Raw genomic sequence first — 11374 nt, forward strand, 5'->3', positions numbered from 1 at the left:
TTGTTCTTTAAATGTTTGGTAAAGATTCACATGTAAATCCATCTGGTCCTGGGGATTTTTTCTTAGGGAGTTGTTTAATTGCCTGTTCTATTTCTTTTTCTGAAATGGGACTATTCAAGCAATTTACTTCCTCCTCTGTTAGTCTAGGAAGTCTATATTTTTGGAGATAGTCATCCATTTCACTTAGGTTATCAAATTTATTGGCATAAAGTTGAGCAAAATAACTCCTTATTATTTCTCTAATTTCCTCTTCATTGATGGAAAGTTCTCCCTTTTCATTTTTAAGACTACTAATTTCATTTTCCTCCCTCCTTTTTCTAATCAGATTTACCAAAGGCTTATCTCTTTTATTGGCTTTTCATAGAACCAACTCTTAGTTTTATTAATTAGTTCAATAGTTTTTTTACTTTCAATATTTTTAACTTCTCCTTTTAATTTTAGAATTTCAAATTTAGTATTTGATTGGGGAGTTTTAATTTGGTCTTTTTTTAGTTTTTTTAGTTGCAAGCCCAATTCATTAATCTTTTCTTTCTCTGTTTTATTTAAGTAAGCCTCTAAGGATATAAAATTCCCTCTTTTAACCGCTTTGGCTGCATCCCATAAATTTTGGTATGATGTCTCATCATTGTCATTATCTTGGGTGAAATTATTAATTGTATCTATAATTTGCTGCTTCACCCAATCATTCTTTAAGATGAGATTGTTTAGTTTCAATTACTTTTTGGTCTATTTCCCCTAACTTTTTTGTTGAATGTAGTTTTTATTGCATCATGATCTGAAAAGAAAGCATTTACTATTTCTGCTTTCTTGCATTTAATTTTGAGGTCTTTATGTCCTAATATATGGTCAATTTTTGAATAGGTTCCATGAACTGCTGAGAAGAAAGTATATTCCTTTCTATCTCCATTCAATTTTCTCCAAAGATCTAACATACCTAATTTTTCTAATATTCTATTTACTTCTTTAATTTCTTTCTTATTTGTTTTGTGGTTTGGTTTGTCCAATTCTGAGAGTGCAAGGTTGAGATCTCCCACTATTACAGTTTTGTTGTCTATTTCTTCTTGCAACTCTCTTAACTTCTCCTTTAGGAAGTTGGATGCCATACCACTTGGTGCATATATGTTTAATATTGATATTGCTTAGTTGTTTATGCTGCCCTTTAGCAGGATGCAGTTACCTTCCTTATCTCTTTTAATTAGATCAATTTTTGCTTTTGCTTGACCTGAGATAAGGATGGCTACCCCCTCCTTTTTTGACTTCACCTGAAGCATAATAGATTTTGCTACAGCCTTTTACCTTTACTCTATATGTATCTCCCTGCTTTAAATGTGTTTCTTGTAAACAACATATTGCAGGGTTCTGACTTTTGATCCAGTCTGCTATCTGCCTCCTCTTTATGGGGGAGTTCATCCCATTCACATTTACGGTTAGAATTACTAAATCTGTATTTCCTGCCATCCTAATAACCCCAGATTATGCTTTACTTTTTCTTGCCTCTCCCACCCCTCTTTCCCTTTTTGAACTTATGTACCCACTTGTATCACGATGCTTACCCTCTTTATAATCCCTCCCTCCCCCCTTTGAATCTTTTCCCTTCCTTCCTTCTTACTCTTTTTCACTTTTTCCTCTCCCACGTTTTTAATGAGTGAGAGAATTTTCTCTAATACAAATGTCATTATTTTCTTTGAGCCAACTCTGAGAGTAAGATTCACACAATGTTCCTCCCCTCTCTAAATTCCCTCACATATGATAAGTTTCCTTTGCCTCTTTGTAGGATGTGGTTTCCCTCTTTTTATCCCTCCTTCCCACCTTATTCTGCCATCATCCCTTTTCCATATCTACTTCCCTTTTTATGTTAAATCAGTACAATCAAATTATATATGTATTCTTTTTGTATATCCACAACAGAAATACAATTCTCAAGAGTTATTTTTACCTTTTCTGCATCTCTTGAGTTCTATGGTTGGAGATCAAATTTTTTGTTTAGTTCTGGTTTTTTCTTCAGAAACAAATGGAATTCATTTGTTTCATTAAATGTCCATCTTCTTCCCTAGAAGAAAATGCTCAGCTTAGGGTAGTTTATTCTTGGCTGCATCCCAGGTTCTTGTGCCTTTCGGAATATCATATTCCAGGCCCTTCGTTCCTTTAATGTGGAGGTAGCCAGGTCTTGGGTGATCCTAATTGTGGCACCTCGGTATTTAAATGGTTATTTTTTGGCTGCTTGTAAAATTTTTTCCTTAATCTGATTGTTCTGAAATTTGGCTACAATATTCCTTGGGGTTTTTATTTTAGGGTTTCTTTCAGAAGGTGTTCGATGAATTCTTTCAATGCCTATTTTACCTTCTGATTCTATTACATCTGGGCAGTTCTCTTTGATGATTTCTTGTAAAATAGTATCTAGGCTCTTTTTTTCCTTCATAGTTTTGGAAGTCCAATAATCCTCAGATTATCTCTCCTAGATCTATTTTTCAAGTCTGTCATTTTGCAAAGTAGATAATTCATGGTTTTCAGTTTGTCATTTTTTGTTTTGCTTGACTGATTCTTGCTGTCTCAATGAATCATTAGTTTCTATTTGTTCAGTTCTAATTTTTAAAATTATTTTTCTTCATTAGTTTTTTACTTCTTTCTGTATGCCAATTGAGTTTTTAAATGTATTGTTTTTGGTCTGTGGAATTTTTTCCATTTCACTAATTTTTTTTTAGTGAATTATTTTCTTTCAATTCACAGATCCTACTTTCTTGAGAGTTCTTTGTCTTTTTCAATTAGAAATCCTACTTTCTAGTGAATTCTTTATTTTTTCCAATTCACCAATTTTGTTTCCCTGCACTTCCTGGGAATTTTTAACTTTTCAATTCGTATTTCAGGAAGTTGTTGCTCTCTTGTAGGCTTCTTTCCTTTCCCCATTTATCTTCTAACTCTCTTTTAGAGACTTTTAATGGTCTCTTCTATGAGGACATCATGTAAGAGAGGACAGTCTGATGCATTTTTGCTGTTTGAGGTCTCTGCAGGTTTGCTGACCTGCTCTTTTTCTGCATAGAAGCTGTTGATCGTTCTTTTCATCTTTTTATTCATGTTTTAAAGCCTTTAGGGTAGGTCTCCTAGGCAAGGGAGTTACCAGCTTCCTCTGCAGAATAGGGAGAGATGTAAACCGATTTCCAGCTCCGAGGTATGGGAGTGCTCTGAGTGAGAGTTTTCCCTTCCCCCAACAGGAAGTGGATTCAGCACTGGCCGAGCTATCGAAGTGCCCAGTTGGGCTGTGTGGGTTAGCGATTGCCCTGGGCTACAGACTAAGGGGTGAGAGTGTCACTGCCCCAGGTTGGAGCCTCTTGTGGGACTGTGAGTATTAGCAGCTGACCGCAGACCACCGATTCTAGCGAACTCTGCCCCAGCGTCTCTGCCTGATGCAAATCGGCCCTGGAAAAGCTCTATGGCCCCAAGCTGAGCTCCCCACTGCGCAGATTGGAGGCTAACCCGGGCTGTGTCCTCCTGACGTGCAGGATCACAACTGCCCCAAGGAAAAGCCCCATACTGTGGGTTGGGGCTGAGAGCTTGTGCTGAGATCTGTGCTTTCACTTTCGGTTTGAGACTCTCCTCGGAACCTAATTTCTCTCCCAGTCTATGCTGATCTCCCCCCTGGCCCCGGAACCAACTTTTTTTGGCGAGACTGCAGATTTTCTTCGGCCAGTGAGTTGTTCTACTTCTTATCTTTACGAATTGCAGCAGTCAAGACTATTTTTGAGGCTTGATATAATATTGATAGAGAGGGTAAGAGAAGAGCTTAGAAAGTCGCGTGTGCCTTCTCTGCCATCTTGGTTCTGTCCCTTTCTCTGTACCTTTTAACCTTAAAAAGCTGCCTAAAACACTGAGTGGCATTTGACTTGCTCAGGTTGATAAAACAAATATATTGTGGAGATGATGGGGATAAATAAAGACTTCAGATCTTTGTAGATGGAGGTTATAGGAAGGAGTGTTAACAGGAGAGGGTCTGAATTACTGTCCAAGCTAGTACCTGAGACAAGCATAGAGAAACACTGACAGAATTATCTCCTTAAGGGGACCTTCTGTTGTCCTTAAATGTGCTTTTTGTTATCCTTAAGGAGGCCTTTATTGCAATGGGCCTTTGTTAGATTCCTTGTGAATTCATTGCATTGCCAAAATTATCATGACTTCATAGTTACTGTATCTAATCAGAAGGCCATGTTATGATGTCAACCCCTGAGGTTATTTTTCTATTATAAAGAAACCTACTGATATCCTACTTCTTCTCTACCTCTTTTTAGGGTTAGACTCTTTACTATCACAATGGCTAACTCCTTTTTGGGAACTTAGCTTGCCTTGATGCCTTCCCCCTTGTTAATGGTGAATTCCACTAAGGAACTTAGCTCATGTCTTTCCCCTTGTTAACAGCTAAACTCCATTTTGGAATTTAGCTTGCCAGTCAATGATGTAATAAAATCTTTGCCTCTTGATTTGGAGATCGTCTAAGCCTAAAAAGTCTTTTGAGCCATTTTGGGATACTGGTCTGAAACCAGTTTTTAGAAGTTCATCCCTTTCCAAAACTTAATGGATCATATAAGGAGTGTCCTAGAACCCCAATATATTTTGGGGTTCAGCATTGTACCACTGTACTCCATCATTAGTAGGGCTCAAACCCAGGTTTTCCTGGCTTCAAGACCAACATTTATCTGTAATATCAATAGTACAGAGGAAGGTAAGATAGAGATGATACAGATACTGTTTTAAGGAACTTCTATTATCATGTATGGAAATGCATGATAGGAATGTGAGATTCAGCTAAGTTCAAAGGAATAGTTCAGGTAAGATCCTATCACAGATGTCAGGAGGGAGAGAGAATTTTCTTGTAGGAGAGTTAGAGAAGGCTTCTTGAAAGAAACAGTACTTGGATTGAACCTTAGAGGAAGGGGAAGCCTTTGACAGATAGAGATTTAGGAGGAAATAGATCGAGTCTGTGGATAGCATAAGGATGAGGGCAGTTAACAGAGAGTAGTCCAGTCTGGTTTGGAGCTTGAATATAAGAAATAAACAAGATAACTAGGTGGTACAGTGGATAGAGAACTGGACTTAGAGTCAAAAAAAAAAAAATATGAGTGCTTTAGATGCTTATTAGCTGCATGATCCTGGACACTTAACTTCTATTGCCTCTGTTTCCTCAACTATAAAATTAGGATAATACCTCCCAGGGTTGATGGGAGAATGCAATGAGATAATAAAAGGTGCTTACTGATGCTCATTTTCCTCTCTTCTCTCCTTTATCTCATTGAAATAGTGTAGACAAGATCATTTATAGGCAGATCCTGAGGGGCTTTGAAATCTAGGATAAAAAATTTTATTCAAGAGATGAACAAACAAGCAAACAAACAAAAAACCCTAAAACAAAACAAACAAAAAATTGAGGCAACTAGATGGTGCCCAAATAGAGCAACAGCCCTGGAAGCTGTGTTCAAATTTGACCTCGAACATTTATCATCTGTGTGACTCTGAGCAACTCACTCAACTCAAATTGTGTCCAAAATCTAACCCAAAATAAAAGATATGATGACCACCAAAGTGCAAGGTTTTATATAGAGAGATTTTGTGATCCAAGTAGTACTTTGTAAGATTATGAGGACAATAGTATGGAGGATTGATTTGGAGAAGAAATAGACCATGGATCAGAAAAGAAATTAGGACGATGTGATAATAGTCTAAGAAAAACTTACAAAAGCTTGAACTCTCATATGGTAAAGTCATTGGGAATAGAGGAAAAGGGATAGATGTAACTCATATTGCATAGAAAAAATTGACAATCTATGTCTAGTGATTGTATAGAATTTTGAATAGAATCCTTTGGCTAGAATACCAAGGGTTAAAATTTTTAGTTTTTACTTGGGAACTTGTGGTTTTTCACAAAGGATATAGGGCTTTTTCTTTAGTATATATAGTTTTTCCTTTGAAAATTCATTACATTATTTTGTCATTAACAATTTCCCAAGTCCAGCCTTATTTTTGCCCTCTACTAATAATGCTTCCCCTCCACAGAGGCTGTTTTCTCTGCCAGTGCTAAGAAACACATCTGTCTTCTAGGCAGAAAGGAGAAGTTTCAGGATTATAGTAAGCATTCCATCTTTGTTTATAATATTTAAAAAATGCACATTTCTAGAGTGATTTAAGGTTTACACACTACTTTCCTTATAACAAATCCGTAATGCTGAGATTATAAATATGTTTATGTCCACTTTATTGCTGCAGGCTCAGAAAGATTGTGAATTCCTCACTAGTAATAGAAATAGGAAGTGTCACAGCTGAAATCTGAACCTAGATTTTCTGATCAGAAGTAGAGACATAACTAGGGCAGGGTAACTATCACTTTGTCTCAGAGTGCTGAAATTTATAGTTTTCCTGACAGCACTTGCAATACTCAGAATCTTAAAAACAACCAAACTTTGCACCTTTTTAGTAGGAGTTATTAGCTAAAACAGGTAGCTATTACTAGCTACCAGATTAAATACTCTATGGCTGTATCCCAAATGAACTTTTCTTTAGCCTTCCACAACAATGCCTTGATGCACCAGCAGCATATGAGGTGCCTTTTATGTCATTTATGCTAGGTAGAGAAATCGTTCCTCATGGTTCCAATTCAAAATCCAATGTCTTTGTAGTTTCATCAAGCTATCTCTCAACATGAAGAAAAGGGTGATGTTGAGAAAACAGTATGGCCTTTGAATCCCAGAAATGGCATGGGCAGCAAATTGCTTTTAGAAGGCAGGAAACCTATATAACTTCACAACCAGAATATTTGTGCTTTGTTCTTGGCTTTCGGGCTTTAAATAACCAAACAGTTCAAGGCATTGTAAGTGTGAGACTTTGTCTCTTCCCTTCCCTTCCTTTTCTTACCTTGCAGTTTCTCAACGAGATGTTTCCAATTACTACAAATATTGCTCATGAATACAAGCCCTAATTTCTGAAATAGTCTTAGAAAAAAATATATAAGATCATTTAGTAGAAGAAAAAGTTGAAAAGGGTGTGGTTGCTTCTTGTCTAGGCTCTGGAAAATTTAGGTAGGATTAGGACAAGATCATCCTCACACAAACTACCAGAGAAGGCAGCTTGAAAACAAGATAGACTGAGATGGATTTCAATAAATAAAAAGATCTGACAAAATCTGGATATAACCAAAACACAAGAGGAACCCCAAATTCAAACTTGAGTGGACCCCAAAACAAGACCTAGGATAGGGATATAAAAGATGGTAGAACTAAGACCTGGGAGAACCTAAAATTCCTTGTAGCTATTGCTGGCATTTCTGGACAATTACTGACTTCAGAGCAACATTCTAGGTTCAAACAATCTTAATGTTTCCAAACAATAGGATAAAGCAGTTTTTTTTTTTTCACACAATAATCTTAGAAATTAAATGGAAGAATATGACTTTTTTCTTTTTCCAGATGAAACATTCCAAAGAAAAAAGCTAGTACAGAAGATTTCTGGTAAGATAATTCTAGGATCTTTGTTCTGAATATAAATTGAAACATTAAAATGTGCTTGAACAACTTCTGTCTTCATATGGATAGTGGAGGATGAGAAAGTTAACTTCATAAGGTGATACAGCTGTCATAAAACAACTATGTTAGATATACTGCAAACAATATCCAATTTCCTTCTGTTGTTATGAAGGTGAGATTCTGTAGTGGATTATTTTTACCTGAAAACTAACTTTATGGAGATAGTCAATAATGCAACTTTCCCAAAGATTTTACAAAGACAAAGAAGCTAAATTAAGAACCAAACCAACAGAAAAAGATCTTGAAAGTGTTTTCTGTGTTTGCATGATTGTGTGTATATGTATGTATGTATGTGTGTGTTTATATATACCTCTAGGTGTGTGAATAAACATATATGGATTTATATATTTTCCCTTTAGGGGAGGCCATTTGGTAAAATATAAAATAAAAATTAAGTACCTTCAAAAATAAATTGTAGGATAATAAGATTATAGATTAAGAGCTAAAGATTTAAAGTTGGACCAATTCTTTCACTTAATAGATGAGGAAACGAATTGCTAAGAGTTTGGAGATTTAATGAAGGTCCCAAAAAAAGGAAACAGCAGAGTTGAACATTTAACCAAAATCTTTTGGCCCTAAATCTTGCATTTTTTCTATTGTATCATGATTCTTCTTTTGTGACTAGGATCATTTTTAAATAGGGAAGACTAAGGAAGACCTGGACCTAAACCAGGTAAGGAGTTGGACTTTATTTATTAAGCACATGGTCATTATTGTAGCAGAGGAGGGACATGGCTGGATCTATGAATGAAGAAATGTAATTGAGCAGTAGTATGAAGTATGTAATATTAAGTATGTTTGTTGTGCTATGAAGTATGGCTAGAAGCAGGTATGTATGAAGGATAAATTGAAGTATGTATGATGTGTGGATTGAACTATGTATATATGAAGGTTATATGAAAGATGAATATATATGAAGTATGTATGATGTGTGCATGAAGGATGGCTTGAAATTAGGAGAGAATGGAGTCTGGAAGACTGATTTTCAAGGTATGGCAATAGTGCAAATAGGTAGTAAGGCAGGCCTGTGATCAGAATGTTGGTAGTGGGAATACAAAGGAAAAGATGCATATAAGAGATCTTGTGGAAGTAGTATTGATAAGACTTGGCAGTTTATTGAATCCGGGACATTAAAAGGCAAAGGCAAAGATGACACCAGTGGTACAATTTCTAAAAATAGGAGAATCAGAAGGAGAAGCAGAATTGTAGGGGATTGGAGTTAAGGGAAATTGGGACTTTGACCAAACCTACTATTTATATCCCCAGTGATTAGCACAGTGCTTTGTATATACTCAGAACTTAATAAATGTCTTATTCATTTACTCATTCATTTTCATTCATTCCTTCATTAGCTGTATGAGCTTGAGTAAATCACTTAGTATTTCTACGTCTCCACCGAGGGTTGTAATGGTATATACATTACCAATCCATAAAGTTGTTGCCAGGGAGACACTTTGTAAATAATCAGGAAATATTATATCAATTTAAGCTATTCCTATTGCTATTAAGAGAAATAAAAAGTCAGTCAACAAGTATTTAATAAGTGCAGTGCTCCAGACATTATTGGAGATAAAATGAAAATCAAAAGCACATTCCCTGTCTTGAGGTACCTTATTAGTATAGAGAAATATTGGATGAGGAAATTTCATCTACCAATAGAGATGGGCATCTTCTTTGTAGTTTATAGTATTAGAGACTAGCTAGAGAGAATACTAAGAGATATCCAGAACACTGATTTACAATGTCATATAACTAGTGTATGTCAGGGATGTATGGAACTTGAACCCATGTCTTCCTATTTCTGAGGTCAGCTCTGTTATTAATACCATCTTTCATTACTATTTATAAGAATTTATACATTTATAAGAATAATAAATATGGGTCTAGAGCTGTGTTAGAAATCTTCATTGGGGAGTCAACTGAGGAATGGTGCTAACTGCAGTGTTGGAAGCAGGTGAAATACCAGAACAACATACACAAAGAAGAAAGAACCTCCTTTCTTTAGATCTTTTTCTTACCTTTCTTTCTTTTTTTAATCTTTAAATAAGATCCTCTTATCTAGTGCAGTCTTAAGGAGCACTAATGGTAAGGTAACTGGAAGAGAAGTCAATGGAAAAAAATGGGAGTATTATGGTTAAGAGATTTTAGAACAAGGAGAATATGTTGCCATGGAAACCACGGGAAGAGAAACAGCCATGAATCCAGTGACCTCTCCAGATCTGTTCCCTCCCCAAAATGCTGTGTGTTCACAGGGCTCCCTAGATGCAACTAGTATGCCTTTTAACCTTGTAATTCTGCATCAGCATATTTTGATTCTCAATAAACTAGGCTCAACTGGAAACTCCAGTCCCTGAGATTAACTGCTCTATTTGCTCCTCCAATTATTTTTAAACTTTAGGGCCTTCCTCCTCTTCCTTCATTGGCCCTTTTCTGAAAACTGACCATCAGCAATAATGGTGGAGTTCATTTTAATTAGCATAGATGGCTCAGGGGATGGGACTGTGGGAGATTAATTAGCACACAAGTTTTGTCATGCTAACCCTCCCCTTTCCCCCCAAAAAAAGATTAATTCTGGCTCCTTTAAAGTAAATATCAATATAATGGTGGTGGTTTCCTGACTACTGCTTAGAAATGACCCAGGACCCTGAGGAAAGGGGAGAGGAGAGAACTAGATAACTGCTTGAAGAGTGGAATGATTAGTATCCTTAATGATTGGGAAATAGCTTTGGGCAAAACACATTTTTTATGGAATAATATAGAATCATCTTTGGCCTCACTAGAGTATTGTGTGGAATAATTACTGAACTGGAAAGTGATCAGTATTGGGACAACTGGAATTCCCAATCTGTAAGTTATAACTTTTATTTATTTATTTATTTTTGCTATGTGGTCAGGCAGTTTTTTTCCCCCCTTCTAAAAGGTCCTTCTTGAGCTTGCTTTTTTTCTTCTTGCTTGCTTTTATTGTTGAAATTTTAGGTTAGCATCTTATGCTAAATACTGTTTAGCTATGTGATCTTGGGCAAATCACCTTCAGTTTCCTCATCCATCAAAAGGATCCACGATCTCTCCTTCCCAGATTTATTGTAAGCTCATACAAGATGATATATTGAAAGTATTTTGTACATCTTAAAGGACCAGATAAATGTCAGTAAAAAAAAAAAAGATCATCATCGTCATCATCACTATATAGTATATTCAAAAGTTACTCCTATTCAGCTGTACAGGACCAGAAACCAAGGTAGATATAGCAGAGGAACGCTTAGGAAGATGTCCTTAATTGCCTAGAGCAGGGCTTCTTAAATTTTTCCTACTCACAAACCCTTTTCACCTGAGAAATTTTTATGTAATCCAGGGTTTATAGGTATATAAAGCAGGTATACAAATCAAACATTTACTGATAACAAATCACAAAGAAATTAATTTTCAAACAATTCTTTGCCATACACATAATTTTACTAATTATTAAAGATGAAAGCAAATTTTCATACTAATAAGATGGATGTGCATGTTTATTTTTACATAAACTTTACATTATTTCGGTCTTGGGGTCATCTCACCCTACACATAAAGAATTAAATCTTGTAGCTAAGATGACAGGAAAAGAGAGGGGGTGTGTGGAAACTGGAACACTGATGCATTGTTGGTGGAGTTGTGAACGGATCCAACCATTCTGGAGAGCAATCTGGAACTATGTTCAAAAAATTATCAAACTGTGCACACCCTTTGATCCAGCAGTGTTACTACTGGGCTTATATCCCAAAGAGATCTTAAAGGAGGGAAAGGGACCTGTATGTGCCATCTTTGTAGTGGCC

The 11374-nt window shown here is 36.1% G+C and overlaps 1 long non-coding RNA gene across 2 annotated transcripts in view; it reads right to left on the reverse strand.

Moving 5' to 3' along the window:
- LOC116421062 overlaps positions 1-9702 on the reverse strand; it is a 36168-nt gene extending 26466 nt beyond the window's left edge. The window contains exons 1-2 of one of the 2 annotated variants that reach the window (XR_004231381.1): positions 9581-9702; positions 5243-5332 (exon numbers count right to left, since the gene is read on the reverse strand). This is a non-coding gene — a long non-coding RNA (uncharacterized LOC116421062). The remainder of the gene's footprint in view (positions 1-5242; positions 5333-9580) is intronic. The other variant, XR_004231382.1, reaches the window with a different exon arrangement.
- Positions 9703-11374: the final 1672 nt, after the last annotated feature.

The sequence above is a fragment of the Sarcophilus harrisii genome, chromosome 1, assembly GCF_902635505.1.
Source record: "Sarcophilus harrisii chromosome 1, mSarHar1.11, whole genome shotgun sequence".
In the NCBI taxonomy this organism is placed as follows: Eukaryota; Metazoa; Chordata; class Mammalia; order Dasyuromorphia; family Dasyuridae; genus Sarcophilus; species Sarcophilus harrisii.